The 17,392-nt window shown below is 41.3% G+C and overlaps 1 protein-coding gene across 2 annotated transcripts in view; it reads right to left on the reverse strand.

The window, feature by feature from the left end:
- The window catches only part of dyrk1b (dual-specificity tyrosine-(Y)-phosphorylation regulated kinase 1B), a 69,051-nt gene that overhangs the window by 16,957 nt on the left and 34,702 nt on the right, over positions 1 to 17,392 (reverse strand). The gene's annotated exons all lie outside the window — the stretch shown is intronic.

Genomic DNA, 17,392 nt, shown 5'->3' on the forward strand with positions numbered 1-17,392 from the left:
ATGAGAAACATACGAGAAATACATGATAACCACACCAAATCCACACAGGAACCCCATGAGAACTACATGAGAATCACACATGAAATACATGAGAACCACACCAGAACGCCATTAAAACCTCATGAGAATCACATGAAAACCACAGCAAAGCCACGTGAGAAACACATCAGAACAATGTGAGAACGCCACAAGAAACATGATAATCAAATGAGAAACACATGATAACTACACCAGAACCCCATGAGAACCACACTAGAGACATGATAAACACATGAGAATCATATGAAAAACAAAAGAACCACATAAAAACAACACCAGGACCACATGAGAACCACACCAGAACCAGACTAGAACCCCATGATAACCACACCAGTACCACATGAGAAAGACACCAGGAACACATGAGAACACAGCAGAACCTTTTGAGAACCACACCAGGATCACATGAGACCCACAGCAGAACCTTGTGAGAACTGCACCAGGACCACATGAGAACCACAACCAGAACCACCAAAGAAACAAACCCGAACCAGACTAGAACAACATGAAAACAACGCCAGGAACACATGAGAACGACACCAGGACCACATGAGAATCACACCAGAACCTAGAGCTGTATGTATAATCATATGCTCTGTGGCATGTCAAAAGCACTTTCTTAATAGTCAGTCAACCACCAGGGGGCCAAAGTAATGTTAGTACTGTTAATGGTGTCTACATTAATCTGCATAACTAACAAGCGAGTACGCCCCGCTGTGGCAGCATCAAGTTATTGAACAGTGGACCGAGACCAGAGTGAAACGTAACGTTGGGAGCAGAAGGTGACAGTACAGCAGCATCTGGACAGGGATGGCAATTTTCCGCGAATTTCCGCCAATTTGAAATCCAAATGGGTAGGGCTGAAAGGATTCCAAATAATCTCTTGATTTCATTACTAAAATGCTTTGCGCCGTCATTGAATTCACTACTATGTGCAGTATACATACACCGTGCTCACTTTAGCTTTTGATGCCATAAAGTGCATGCCAAGAATGTAAAGTGGAGACGCCGCACCATTTCCCCCAATGTGCAGCCTGGTTTCCAAAGCACCCTGGGGCGGATTGCCAGGAGACATTCTCCTTGACCGGATATGGCGGTGTGGGATATAGAGTTGTCTGGCCCACGCGGGAGGGGGATCAGACTAATACCGGGGCTTAAAAATCTTCAGCTTCAGGGGGACCTCCAGAACTTTGAGCTGAAATAATTTATTGTTGTTGCCATCTCATGCCTCGAAAGTGATCAGCATCCGTTGTCTGGAGGTGTTTTTGTTATTTGTTCCATACAGATTAATGAGCATGAAGACACAATGAACTCACACATTGGAGAAAGTACAGAAGAGTTTTGTGGTATTTTCCTCCTCCATTAAAGACCTGGAGCCTCATTTATACAACATTGCGCAGGATCCATACTAAAATTGTATGTGCACTCAAAAGCTGAAAATGGCGTCCGCCAAAAAATAATCAGATTTAGGTGTAGGTACACCTGCATGGACGTTCTCTTTATAGATCACAGTCTACCTGAAAGTTTGTGCAGTTCTTATCTCACTTCAACATGCCTACATTGTACCATAAATGGTCAATGCAAAATATCAATCATAGTAGAGAAAAAAATAGTCACAGGGGAGGTGGAGGCCAGGAAAATGATATTATCTGGTGGTCACAGTAGTGGCATCACTAATAACAGAGAAATAAAAGTGAGTTGCAGCACTTTGTCACCACTGTAAATAGTGTGAGAGCCACACAGAGATCTGTGACTGCAGAAGTGGAGAAGAAGACCACAGCGGAGACGAGACCATTAAAGAACTGTTTTATCTGTTTATTAAATGTATGAATTAAATATTGGAACAGGGACTTCTAAAAAGGCTCAGTGGACTTTGTCTTGTGTCCTCAGTCACTCTAGAGTTGTAAGCGAAGAGGAGGTCGTCTGTCTCCAGCACCAGTGCATCCTGAGCGCATGGCAGTGCCAGCGCATCCATAGTGCAGCATAAACACACGACCGTCACCTTGCTATTTATGTAACTCAGCAATGGGGTTGATTGTTACAAACACTGTCAGAACTGATAATCAATCAGTTCTATCGATCAGTCTATATCAGTGTGACATATGAACATAGTGCTGCAAATTCCGTATCTGGTCTAATGGCTCACTGAAGAAACATGTAGAACACTGCAGTTTATGATTATGTGGATCTATGAGTTTGATATGTGACGGCATTTAATGTATGCGATTCAGTTCTCCACCTCACAATCAGCACTGCCCGTCTCCAAAACGTGCGTGCACATGGTTCAAGGTTGGCGAACCGGTACGCACATTCTCCCACATAATAATAATAATGGCTTGGATTTATATGGCTTTAATCGAGCTGACTCAAAGTGCGTACAGAGACCATTATTCATTCACACCAGTGGTGGTAAGCTATGTTGTAGATACAGCATACTGACAGAGGCTGCCATCGCTGACTACCACCAACATTCATGCACAATTCATACGCATTCATACAAGGCAATGTGGGTAAAGTGCCTTGCCCAAGGACACAATGACAAGGACTTGGATAGAGTGGGGTTTGAACCGCCAACCCTTCGGTTATTGGTCGATCGACTCTACCACTGAGTGTACGCATCTTTCAGGCCCCATTTTGTGTGTAAGCAACATTTACTTACGAGGCCCCAGGACTTATCTTTGGAATCCTTTATTAATCAAGTCTGCAGAACAGCTTTCTTTCACCTGAAATGTCTCTAAAATCAGGAAACTGTTGACTCAAAGTGACACAGAGATTAATCCATGTATTTGTTACTTCTAGAGAAGACTATTGTAATTCTGTATTATCAGGGTGTCCCAAACACTGCTCAAGATGTCATCAATTGATTCAAAATGCTGCAGTGACTTCCGGTGACGTCATGAGGCGAGTGGCAGCTCAGAAACTGCTCCGCTGGTAATCATGATAAAATCAGTGACAACAATAGTTGTCATCCATATAACATAAAGAATACATAATGCATTTGTCTACGGAAAAAACAGATGCTCCAACAAACAAGAGAATCCAAAAGAAAATGGCGATAAACCACGGAGACCGACGAGGTTAGCGTTAGCTCAGATGCTACTAGCAACATGTGTTAACTAGAGCAAGGGGAAACACTGCTGGAGGAGTTCAAGAAACTCTGAAAGGAAAACCAAGAGGGGCATAACAATACTAGAATGTCTCTTGAAAGACGGGCACGAGCAGTGGCAGATGTAAAAGAACAAATGAGCGAGCATGAAGTGAGAATTAAACCCTTTGAGGTAAGAACAGGCATAACTGAAAATACAGTGATGCGTCAGCAGAGGGCAGTACAGTACCTGCTTCACTGGGATATTAAACTTCCAGCTGCCTGTGATGACTTCTAAAATAGACTGAGATGGAACAATATCAGAATCTTTCAGATACCCGAGGGAAGTGAAGGAAGAAACCTGGCTGGATTTGTGAAAGCTCTACTGCGCAAAGTACTGAAACTAGCACTAGAGTTGGACATCAAAAGCTTGCACTGTTCACTTCAATCTAAACTTAAAGACCAAACAACCCCTCCCAGGTCAGTCGTAGTGACATTTCTGGACGCAGGGTTCAAAGATGTGGTTATAAGGCAAGCATGTAGCCTGGCACAGGTCTTTTTCCAGGACAAAATAATCTTTTTTGACCAGGATTACTTTCCTGAGCTTCATAAGAAGCAAGCAAAAGTCCAAGAAGTCATCAAGAAACTAAAATAGAAAGATGTGCAACTAAACTGCCTGTACCCAGCACATCTGAAACTTGAGTGAGATGAACACGAGAGATAAGACCTTAGCCACACTTGGGAGCTCTGCAGCAGTGTTGAAAGACTTGGTAATAGAGGTGCGCTGTGGAGAGAGGGAACATATCAAGCAGGTATTTAGGGAAGGATGGCGGAGCGATGTAAAGAGGAAGAGGGATTTGGTGATGCTGACATCAGACCTTAAGGCCTTTCACCAAAGAGAAAATTAAACCATGTTTAAAAGCTGAGGTAAAAACCCTGATTGAAATGTGACTGAACTTGCCCCAAGGGGCTGACCCATGTTATGTCACAGTATATAAGTAACAAAGAGACAATGAATACACATGATGCAGCGTCACTATTGTAAAGCTGTGTATTGTTGCCACTATTAACTACCATTTATCTGTTGTCAGTCTGGATGGATGCCGGTTGTTGTGGTTGTTTTCTGTTTTTTTTTCTTCTCACCATGAGTTCTTACACCTTTCTTACATTTAAGTGTAATATTGGTTTTACTTGTACTTGATGTGTTTTTCCCACAGAGACGGTGGGTCACACCTCTTTGCCCCATCACCAGCAGGGATCGGACCCAGTTTGGGCAAAGCTTCTTTGCTCCTTTGGAAAGTTGGAAGTTCAGTTTGATCTTATTAAGGTTCTTGGTGTTTTTTTTTTTTTTTGTTGCATTTCCCTTGACACACATTGATTATAGATTGTGTATGTGCGTAAAATTAAAGTAAAATTTTGTCTTTTCAACATATGTTCCTAAACAATCAGACATATACTTTGATACAATACAGGGACAATGACCTCTTTGACATTTGTTAGCTAGAATACAAAAGCTGTAAACCACCCAATTGAAGGGAAAAAGATCTTAGGCCAGTTAAAGAAAATGCATTTAATGTTCTGGAGCTCTGATTCAAGAAACACATTTATCTGAATCACAATGCTTAAAAATAAAAAGACAGTGGGGGGGGGGGGGGGGGGGTCAGGTTTATGGTGCATCGTATGGGAAGAAGAAAAAAGAGGCGTGGCTATCTTATTTAACAAATCTGTGTATTACAATAATGAAAAAACCTTCCAAGACAATGAAGGCCGGTATATTATAGTGACTGGAACAATTGCTGGACAAATAACAACTATCTTGAATATATATGCACCAAATGAAGATTGCCCAAACTTTTGAAAGAAAATTGAAGCTCTATTGGCAGATAAAGGAGAGGGCATTAGCTGAGTTATGTTCATTTTGTCGTCTTAACTTTATGTTCTAGTTTCGGTTAAAAAAAAGAAACAAGAACTTAAGGAGAGGGTATTGTACTCATCAGGGGAGACTTAAATTTTGCATTAAATCATAAATTAGATAAGACTCCCCACAACAATGAAACTCCAATCTAAAATGTCAAAACTCTGTTAAATATGATGAGAGCGAGGTTTGGTGGAAGTTTGGGGCCATCAACACCTGAAGGACAGCGACTTCACATTCATGTTCCAGGTACATGGCAGTTAGTCACGGATAGACAACTTCCTCGTTTCAAAAAACCACAACTACAGAGTAAAAAGCAGCAGACTAATAACAATTTCGGCTCATAGCCCGGTGACTGGAAATTAGTTGAGGTTTTGACAACCATTAAAATATTGGAGACTTGCTTGTCTTATTATTAACAGATATTCATATAAATCAGGAAATTCAATCAGCTCTGGCTGAATACCTTGCCCTGAATGATAATGATACTGTCTCTCCCTCTGTGCTGTGGGATGCAGGGAAGGCCACGATAAGAGGGAGATTTTATCTATAGGATCACGACTTAAAAAACAAGGACAAGGAAAAAAAACTTGAATTTGAGAATTAAATAAAAAAGAATAGAGAGAGAACAGAAAATAATGTAAAGAGAAGATACTCAAAAAGTTGAAAGAGGTCAGGTTGAAACTAAATGAGGCACTAATATACAGAGCGGGGGGGGGGGGCTCTCAGGTTTATGAGTAGACAATACTATGAAATGGGAAACTAAGCAAATAAGACTATTGACTTCGGAAGGCCCAGTGCAACTGCGTAGTAATAATAGCTTTTTAAGACCCCTAAAAAATGACTAAATTGACAGATGAGGAACAAAATCCTCATTAAGAGGAGATGAAATAAAATAAACTAGTCAAAAATAATAAAAGACCAGGAGCAGATGGTTTTTGCAAAAGAATATAATAAAGCTTCAGCGAGTGACCGCAATCCCATATGTTGTTAAGAATATGTAATGTTTTGAATTTAGGAGATCCTCCAAACTTATGGTTGGAAGCTACCATCATGGTCCTACATTAAAACCGGAAGGACCACTTGCAATGTCCTAGTGATTGCCCCATAAGTCTTTTGTGTGTGGATTATAAGATATTAATGTAAATCATAGCAACCAGAATACAAAAATGCATAAAGACATTAATCAGACCAGAATAGACAGACGTTATTACAGGACGTCATGTTACAAGTAATATAAGGAGAGTTTTAATCATGCAGTCAATAGCAGCATAAAATAGACAGCCTTCAATGTTTCTAAGTTAAGACCCTGAGAGAGCATCAGATAGAGTGGACTTGGAATTTCTGGATCACACCCTACTAGAAATGGGCTTTAAAGAAAAAGGTACCAGCTAGATTAATTAGCTTTATAAAGGTCCGAAGTCAAATGGTCCTTGTTCTGACTTCTTCAGGGCGGAGAGGGGTGTGAGCCAGGGGGACCCGTTGTCACCGATCCTTTCCCCGATCAGCATTGAACCTCACACCTCATACCGTATAGCAGCAGCTATACGCTAAAATGAAGAAATTGAAAGGCTAACAGATCCCAGATGAGGAAGGGTCCCTTCATAAAATAGTACTTTATGCGGATGACGTTTTGATCTTCATAAAACTACATAAAACACCCACTTAATACCATTCCATAATGTCAGGATACAAAATGTATCAAAATAAATCAGAGGCGATGACGATCTCAGGAAATTCGCCGATACAATTAAATAAAGATATCTCTTTTAGCTGGTCCAGGCAAGGATTTCAATACTTAGGAATTAGTGTCACACCCAACCCATGCAATTATTCCAGGTCAGTAATGATAAAGTAATTACACAAATAAGGGCTGACATGACACGCTGGGAGATCTTTCCTCTATATTTGGTAGGGTTGAGACGAAAAAATGAATATACTTCCAAGACTACTCTTTAATTTTCAAGCATTACAGCAGAAAAGTTCCAGTTTCCATCTTCAAGACACTAGATAAATTAATCTCTAAGTTCCTCTGGCAAAAGATCCAGAATCAGAGTTTAACCTTTGCCCATGGCAAAAGATAAGGGGGGGGTTTGGGCTTGTTCCACCTAAAAACTATTATTGGGCTGCTCTGTAGGCTGCAATGGTGCAATTTAATCACAATAGAGGAGGAAACAGGATGATTTGAGACAAACCAGATAACAACAAAAAGGATCACATGAGCTGCACTGCACTTCATTAATATTAAATCCATCAACACACTCAGAATTCTGAATGAATAGATAAAACACACCCTGAAAAAGTGGGCTACAGTTAAAAAATGCTTGGAAGGCCCAGAATCCATATCAAGAGCCATGCCGATCTTATGCAATCCAGAGTTCCCTCCTTCAATGTGGGATAGTGGGTTCTGAAGATGGGCCAATAGGGGACTCGCCACAATAAACCAACTATTTGATGGAACAGTAATGAAATCATTTGGGCAACTTCAGGAACAATTCAGACCTGCCTCAAATGATCTATACAATTACTTCCAAATCAGACATTACCTCACAAACCATAGAGAGAAAGAGAGAGACAGTTAGGAGCAGCCCAATTATAATTGAAGAATAGTTTATTTCTATAGCCAAGAATGGTATTCCAAATATAAAATATGTATCTCATATATAAATAAGAATATCAACTGATCCCTCACAAAACACACTGAATATTAAAGAAAAACAGGAATTGGCACTAAATATTATAATTGAAGATAATGTGTGGGTTGAATTGTTAGCAGACAGTGAGTCTGAGTTTGTTTGGAAATTAAAAATTTGATATTTCAATACTCCTTTTAACATTTCTTTGGTTGTAAAGACACCCTTGAGTGACATGTGTTGGATGAATTGTGGAGAAATTAGTGAATACGCACATGTCTTTTGGGACTGTCCAATAATTCAAGTGTCTACGTGTCAACGCGGAAATGAAAATATTGTGAACGTAAACGTGCTTCTAGGTCCTGTGTGTATTTGCTGGGAGGCAAAACAAAAGATACCTATAACACTGAACAGAGATACATATTGTGGTTAATAATTGCCAAGAAAATGATAAACGTGAATTGTAAAGATATTAAATCACCAACAATAACACAGTGGAGACAGAGACTGAGACAGGTCTACATCATGGAACAAACGACTGGCTATAAAGGAAAACACACATTTTTGCGCAAAGATGGGAAGATGCTGAGTCATATTTGGACATTAATGGGTTGTTGTAAAAGAAAGGAATAGGTCTTCAAATGTTTGTTTAATAATTTTTGATTTTACATGCGTGTGGGGGAATGTTTTAATTGTGAAAACGGAGAACTAAAAATAAAAGAGACGCTGCAGTGAAAGTACTGACAGGAACTAACCTGAGAGAGAGCATCACCCCAATATTAGCTTCTCTGCATTTCCGTTAAACCTGAACTGAAAAAAGCTCTTAGGAGCTGCCGACTGAGAAAATCAGCCATAAGGGCCTAAAACGTGGAACGTGACATCTCTCAGATTTCAATGAAACTTTGCATATTTGTTCCTTTTGATGAATTTAAATAAAAATAAGTACTTTTACGTCAAAATCTATTTTAGTTGCCATAGAAACAAGCTACCATGATTTATGCCATATTTTGGCTCTCATGGGATTGGGAGCCGTCTGAATTTTCTTCTCAGGAACATATACTGAAGAGTTTTCAAATACAACAACAAAGTATGCACATCATTGGAACGTACAACTCCTGTGCTTTCCAAATAGTTTACTTTATATCAGGATATAAGTTTTTACCCCGACAATGTTGTTTGATGACGTTTTCCTCTCTTTAGTAAGAATGAAACAAGGACAATTTCACTGAGCTGCTGGTGCTATGGCGCTCAGTCCTGGGCTATACGTGGCTAATTCTCTCAGCCGGGAGCTCTTAACAACCATGCTCGGTCATATCTTAAAGAGCTGTTGGTCCCATGTTACTCCAGAAGAACACTTGGTTCTCAGAGTGCTGCTTAATGAAGGTTCCTAGATTTTCTAAAAGTAGAAAGGGAGGAGAGATGTGGATATATATTGACTATGATGTTATCGTAGATGTTGTTTTGATGTGTAATTTTACATTATCGAGTATTTACACTATCTTGAAAGGACAAAAAGAAACGCGCACAGATAGTAATGCAGGGGTGCATCAGAAGCCAATCAGCGGGCAGGATTCAGTCAGGTGGCGTTAATGTGTTCTCTCACACATGATGACGGCAGCAACAACACACATAGATGAGAGTCTTGCATGTAGGAAATAGGCAAGAATCTTTGGTCTCAGCAGAAGATTCAGTGGCGAGACGTAGGTCGACCTCACAGGCCTGGAAATGATTTGGTTTTGAACAAACTGACGTCGCTCAAAATAAAGTTATGTGCAAAATATGCCGGTGTCCTGTCAAAGTAGTCGTCCCCAATAAAATCGGCATCCCTTGCTGCGGAGCGCACATGCATGAGGACGAGCGGAGCTCCAATTTGGTGTTGGATATCAGCTTATTAAAATTACAAACACCACAAAACACTGGGAAACTGTTGCCATGCAGAGCATGTGTCATGTATTTGCTGCTCACTTGTATGTTGTACAATTGACCTCAGAAGAGAGAGAACCTGAACGTTTACCCATATAATGCCTCTACATTGGAGTTGAACTGAGTCTCTTGAATGAACATGTTTAAAGAAAAAGAACCAGAGCTGCTGTTCTCAAACATTGTGTCCATCCATGGATGCCCTGGTGAGCAAGAATAAGCAAGCAAGAATTTTCACATGTTTTTGCGAAGGAATCCCATTTTAAAGAATATCGTCAGATTATTATTATCTTAAAATTAAAAACATTTATTGGGATTTGTCGTTTGTTTTTCTTTGCACATTTCGCACACCCCTAAATGGGAGGCAGAGGTTTCAGCTATCAGGCTCCTCTCATGTGGAACCAGCTCCCAGTTTCAGTAAGGGAGGCTCACCCTGCTCCTGCATTCTCTTTCCTGATGAAGGACTGATGACCTGATATATGATGAAGCTGATTAAGGACTCATGAAGCTGATGAAGCTGCTGTGCGACGAAGGACTGATGAAGCCGATGTGTGACGAAGCAGATGAAGGACTGGTGAAGTGGGGCTACACTGAACTGTGAGGTCTTGGCCCGCTCACACATGTGGAAGATGGTTGGACACAGAGAATATCTGCCTAGTACTGAGAAATCTGCTCCATCTCTTTAAGAGACTCAGAGGCTCTCAGTGCACTTCCTCAATCTGGCATCTCCCCTCCTGAGCTGCCATTGGCTGAGGCCTCCTTTTTCTCCTACCTGATTGGCTACTGGTATCTAAGGGCTGGCTAGCACTCTATAAATAAACGCAGTGCTGTCTCAGCAGCCAGGCTACAATACCCCCCCCGCCCCCCCCCCCCACCCCCCACACACACACACACACCTCTCTCTCCTACTACCCCACAAACAGCTCCCAGCGGCAGGCTGAGTTCCTCCCGCCTAGCAACTGAAGGCAGCAGCCTCCGTTCCTTCATTAGTTCCTCTGCTTCCTTCAGTCAGCCGTTCTGCTCATCCATCCATCTGTCACACACCCTCGTCTGCCCAGTCACACTCTTCCTCCTGTGACCATACTGGTGAGGACACTACACACAGCAGCCATGAACCGAAAGTGCAGAGAAGGAAGCTCTGGTTTCGCACTACCGCAGGACAATCATTCACTTACCTGGAAACAGTGACAATAGATGGAGGGATTCAGCAGTGGTGAACCTTCAGAGAGCACGACTACGGAGAGGGGGTGTACTGTCAAGCCAAGTGGAAGGATCACATATGATATCAGAGAATCATTTGCTCATCAATATGTTGGGAGTCAATTTAAACTACATGAACAGACACACCTACAGTGACGCAGTAATCACCCTCACACACAGGTTTATGTGATGAAGTGTGTACAACTGAAGCATTGGCGGGAAATCAGTGAACGAGAGTCTTAATCCACCCATTCAATTCTCTGTCCCGTCATCTTCTGTGTAGCTTCCTGGGAGCCTGTGTGATTCCTGCTGACACCTGGACAGGTGAGCAGTCCAGCATATCAGATTCACACTCGCATCCACACCTCCAGGAAATTTACCGCCAATAGCTGACCTCAAGGACAGGACATGGGGAGAACATGCAAACTCCACACATGAGGGACTCAAATCCATGGCCTTCTTTTGTCTCTGAGTCAAAAGTGCTTACTCAGCGCAGCCTGATAGCTTCAGCATGCCTGAAGCACAATAAAAACAACCATTTTCAGAAACATGTGGAAAGCTTCAGCATATAACTTGAAAGCTTCTTGCAAATAAACACCTGACCTCAGGAGTCCAGTCACTTTCTCCATTGATCAATCTATTTTCTATCACGCTTATCCTTTTCAGGGTCGCGGGGTGCTGGAGCCGATCCCAGCATACTGTGCCCGAGGGCAGGACACACCCTGGACAGGTCGCCAGTCTGTCACAGGGCACATACACACACATAGAGAAACAATCAAACACACTCACACCTATGGGCAATTTAACATCACTAATCAACCTCACATGCATGTTTTTGGATTGTGGGAGGAAACCGGAGTACCCGGAGGAAACCCACGCACACACAGCGAGAACATGCAAACTCCACAGAGAAAGGCCCCGGGCCATACTTGAACCCACGACACTGTGAGGCGAGACCACTAACCACTGCGCCACCGTGCATCCCTTTCTGCCCTCTGCATATCGAATGTAACACCCTGCATGCTGAGATAACACACATGTTCAAACACAAATGTCCAGGGACTTAAAGTTCCTCAACACTTTAACAGTTCCACTTGCCGACGCCTCATAAAGTACGTGGAAGCCAGAAAAAACCTCTGAGAGTGGCTGCAGGACGTTGTAGTCTGAAAGCAGACTGTGGAAAGTGGACAGCTCTGCATGTCTACAGCAGAATGTGGCGCAATGCAAAAGGATGAAGAAGTAGTCAGCTGCCAGATTCATGGCTGGTGTCTTCATTTCCAGACAGGCTCAAACCCCCTTTCGCCCTGTCCATGTCTCAAAGTGTCTCTGACCATCACAGCTGGCTCCACTGGTATGTGAAAAGTAGAGTGTTGATATTCAAGGGGGACAAAATGACAGCAACAGACTGCCGCCATCACAACACAAGTGGTCTGTCAGCAGGAAACCACAAACCAAGCAACGAAGAGGAAGTGAACACACAGAAAGTGTACCTGCCTGTACCAATGAGGAAACAGCACAAATAAGGACTTCATTAATTTGAAACACAGGAGGATTGCATGTGTGACTGGGGGGTGTGCCATACGTCTCTCTCAGTAATATCTAACAGTTGTTTGTAATTCAAACTACTATTTTAACCCACTGATGCCATCCAAAACAATTGAGGAGAAATAACAACCCATCCAATAATTTGTCTAAATGCTCTTCGCATAGAATCACAGCTGCCGCAAAGCTGACATTAACCCAGGACACTCAAAAGTGCAGCATGTAGACCAAAAGCAGTAGAGGCCTTGTCAAAAGCTGCTAAAGGGCTTCATGGATCTGCAGTTCATGAAATATCCACTAGAGGGGGATTGGCTTCAGTGAAAGGAGACGTAACACTGACACTGATGGGAAATTGTGTTTATTTAATGTTGTACTAATGATGAGGATGGGGGAAATTAATCTCAACAAAAATATTAAATACCTTATATCAGGGTTTTTTTTCCTTATCATTTCAGTAATAATATTAATATTGATAACAACAACAACAACAACAACAACAATAATAATAATGTCTGAGAAGATTTCAGTCTGCTCTCATTGGGAAAAAAAACATTTCAGCTAATTCAGTTAATTAATTGTGAACATTTTCAAGTTGTAGGTATATCTTATCAGATGCAGGTATAACTATTTTTTTGGGTTGTATTTTTACTGCTCTGAGCCACTTCATATTAAATCTGGGGGGTAAGAATTACCAAGTGATCAGGTCACAAACTGAACAATGTGTAATTTACCCTTTAATTAATGATATTATGATATATGATTGTGTACATTTCTGGACGTTCTTAGTTCGAATCCAGTACTCATTGCATTGATATGGTTTTCTCAGGTTAATAAAGACACTATGAAGCCTTAAAATGAGACTTAACAGATAAAATAAGACTAGTCTGGAAGTAAATGAGATGGCATTAGTGCAGCAGACCTGGGGTGACTGTTTATTCCACACAAGGCCAGCAGAGGGAGACTCAGTGGTTGATGAGAGAGTAGTGTAATCCACCTGCTTCATTGTATTTCACCAGAAAGACGCCACAGAAACTATTTCATTAAGAAGAGTTTTGTCTGAGACACATCTGTGGGGTGAAGATATACCAGAACCTTCTAAACCGCTCTGCTCCTCTGTCCAGGCGAATGGAGCTACCCTGTTCTGGATCTGATCTTAATATGACCATTTTATAACACATACAAATCCAAAAACACTTATGTAAAACTGCATTACCAGCAGAAAGCCAATTTTAACCGCTCTCTTCCTCAAATCCTTCAGCATGCATGTGTTCACAAAATAACCCTCAATGTAAATGTTTATGGTAGGATTTGATTGTTCTTTTTGTACTGACTACACTTGGGGTTGGACCATGTGGTAGGCTGGATTGTCCCTGGGCCACACGTTTATCACTTCACTCTGTGTCGTGTATGGAAAAGTGAACGTGTGTGTGACTCCACAGCCTCTGAACTGAAATAAGAACACAGTGATGTCCGGTGTTCCTGTAACGCTCCTATCACAGAGCAGCAGGAATCATTGCACTGAACAGTTTCAAACAGCTCAGTTTTGAGTGCAAGCCTGAAGCTCCATGTCAACGCACATCTCATTAATATAATCTGAAGTGACCCAGTACAACTGCACGAGCATGACTGTTGTTTTTATAGTTTGTAACACTCAGTTTCACCTGATATTATTTGAGAGGCTTTATATTGAAACGTGTTTCACATATTTAGACAACACTGCAAATGTGCAGGATGTAACGGTATGCTAATGAAAATTCACTTGAGGTGGGTTCAGAGAGGGACCACCAGGAGCCACATGTCTGAGCTGGGCTCCAAATAACAAGGATGACCCAGGAGCTCAGAGGCAACCAGCTCGCTCTGTCAGAAATCACTGAGCTCCAGACAAGTCCCATGTGTTATTTTAGTTGTTTTTTCAACTTTTAATATTTGAACAGAACTAAAGTCTCACTAAGTTCTTCTCATGACTCAAAGTAATCGTCTGAATTGATTTGTTATGTTCATGAGACTCTGAAACTTCCAGCTTTCATCTCCTCATGAACACACAGCTGAATCATGTTTGAAAGGAAACACAGAAAAAGATTGTCTTATTATCATTTTCTTCATCATGTCAGGTCTTATTTTGACAAGCGCAGAGCACACATCACTTCCTTGTGTCCTCTTCATGGGTCCCCGGACCCGAGATTGGAAACCACTGCTGCACAGAAATGTCTGGATTCAGAATTTTACCAACACTTTAACACACCGATAGACTGACAACCAAACCTGTCCTGCCTGACCACACTGCTGTATCACCACTGTCATGCAACACATATGAGAACTCACATAAAAGAACCTCACTTAGCCTGAATCCAAACTCTGATAACTACTGCAGGGAGGATTATGGTCAGTTTTTTCATCTGACAGCAGATCAGGTGGCACATTGTGAGAGAAATGATGAGGGAAAACCACCGAGGTCCTCATGTTGTGTACAGTCCATTATTACGTTTAGATACACCGTTAAAGACCTCATGATTGAAGGATAAATCCGTGCTTCCCTTCATCCACATTTCGTATGTGGGTCCGTCCCAGCTCAGCGAGTGAAGGCAGGTTCACCTGGACACGTGAGCAGTCCACCATGGGACACAAACTCAAACCACTGTGAGGAAAACAGTACTAACCACTACACCACCATGTACAGTAAATAGTTCTGAAATCAACATTGACAGCAGTAAATGGTCAGTACATGGCATTTTCTAAAACAGTGACTCAAACAGCATACAGAAGTAAATCCAAGACTATTTTTGAAAATGACATTAATTTAAATATCAAACTAACACCAAATATAATTAAAATAGCACAACGTCTATTAACATATAAAATATGAACACTGCGCTTAAAATAAATACAATCTTTTATATATTTTTGTCTCAAAATCTGTATGTCTGAGAGATAAAGAGCAGTTGCAGCTTGTTTAAAGGTACTCTCGCAGAATCCCTATCTAAAATATACTTCCCATAAAAGCTATCACTTGTGCACCGAGAATAAACCAATACATGAAAACAAAACCATTACTTCTCATTACCACAAATTTCCAACCTGCAGTTGCCCAAACCGATCATGCCAAAGTCAACATGTTAACAAAAGAACCAGAGTATGTAGCCATCAGACTGTGTTTATGTTTCGCTAACTGACGTCATCTTCGGAAACCTGCGTGCATTTGATTCTGGAATATCAAAGATGACCTTACATTTTGACCGATTCAGCCCCCAAAAAAGCCAAACTTTCTCTAAGAAAGTTTCAAGCCACGAGAATAGTCTTAAATTCTGTGAAACTGAACGTTGGGGTTTTTCCAGTTGGCAATGGAGATCGAGCGTACAGATGAGATGCTGTGTACACAATACTTCGGAAATGTTGGGGTGTTCCGTGGCCGCGGGGGATGTTCTGCAGAATTTGAATGCTGAAAGTACGTGTTTGTATGAGTGTAATGACAAATTTCCTTCAGAAAGTTATTGACAACTTGTTAGAGATGTACATCAACAACTAAAACTGGCTCCAGAGTTTTTTTCATTCTTCCTGTGTGAATTCTGGTAGAGTAATAAAGGTGTTATAATAAAGCTGCTTCTTTGTATATTAACAATGATCTAGAAATAATCTTCATGCTAGGAGGAAACGTGTCTCTTCTGTGGAATGATAATCAGACTGTAAGTTCAGGTTGGTCTTACAGTAGAAACTCGGAGAGATCAACATGTTCTCAGATGGAGAATACTGAAAAAAAGTCTGAAGAACTCGGTTCTGAAGCCAGTTAATTTTCCTGAGTATTGTTACTGGTTGCACGATGGAGCAGTGGTTAGCGCTCTTGCCTCACAGGGTGAAGTTTCTTGGGTTCAAGTACGGCCTGTTCTCCCCGTGTGTGCGTGGGTTTTCTCTGGGTTCTCCGGTTTCCTCCCACAGTCCAAAAAAACTGCATGGTGACTCTAAATTACCCTTAGGGGTGAAAGTGAGTGTGTGCAGTTGTTTGTCTATATGTGTTTGCCCTGTGACAGACTGGCAACCTTTCCGGGGTGTATCCTGCCCTCGCCCACAGTAGGCTGGGATCGGCTCCAGCATCCCACAACCCTGAACTGAATAGAAGATGGAGGGATTGTTACTGGTCTTAATGCAGCATCAGGAAAAGCTGTGTGCTAATGTTCAGTGAGCAGACCGACTGCTGAGTGGATCTTATGATTACAGAGTAAAACACTGTCTGATCCTTACTGAGGTCTGGTTCAGTTTGTACAATGATCATTATTGGGAACAGACCTCAGTATTTTAGATTTCCAACTTATGATGAATTCCATGGACACTGCCCCAGCATGAAACTTGAATGTATGTACAACAAACACTTTCTGGGTCTGCCGTCAGCATGTCTCCACACAGGAGGCAATCAGTTGGTCTATTTAACCAGGTGAGTTATGAACTTCCATAAAGTGACCATTAAAGCCATCCGTGTCACAATTATTATCTTAAAACTATAAAGAAATAAACTGATAGAATATTCACAGGTATATGAAGCATGATTTCTCCTTCAACATAATGTGCCTATTGATTGTTTCACCACTGTGGATCATTTATAACAAGCAACACTTCTTATGACTGTCATTTTGAAATAAAGTGGTGCGGAACAACTATTCTGTTTGGCTTTCAAAAAAGATATGTTGGTAATATTTAACAATCAGTTGTATCAGCATCTGAGGAAAGGCTCTCGGGACTGAATGTATATTAATCACATAACAAATATAGTGAAAAAAAACTCAAAATGACCTTCTGTTTACAGCTCAAAAAGGTCTCCAGCTATATAACCCAGGGAAGAGAGTTAATAATCAAGGCTTAAGAAAAACGATTTCAATGTTTAAATATCTACAATATATATCCTTTTATAAGGCACTCGCTAAATACTTCAAAGAGGACAATTTCCACCCTGCAGTCAATTCAAATGTTAGTCTAAGGAGTCATTTTTTTACTGTCAGAAAGTCTAAGATGAAAACAGGATTCATTAAGACTGTCCACTGGAAGCAAAGCTCGTTAAAAACCCTTCAGGCT

The sequence above is a fragment of the Lipophrys pholis genome (assembly GCF_963383615.2).
Source record: "Lipophrys pholis genome assembly, chromosome: 9".
Lineage (NCBI taxonomy): Eukaryota > Metazoa > Chordata > Actinopteri > Blenniiformes > Blenniidae > Lipophrys > Lipophrys pholis.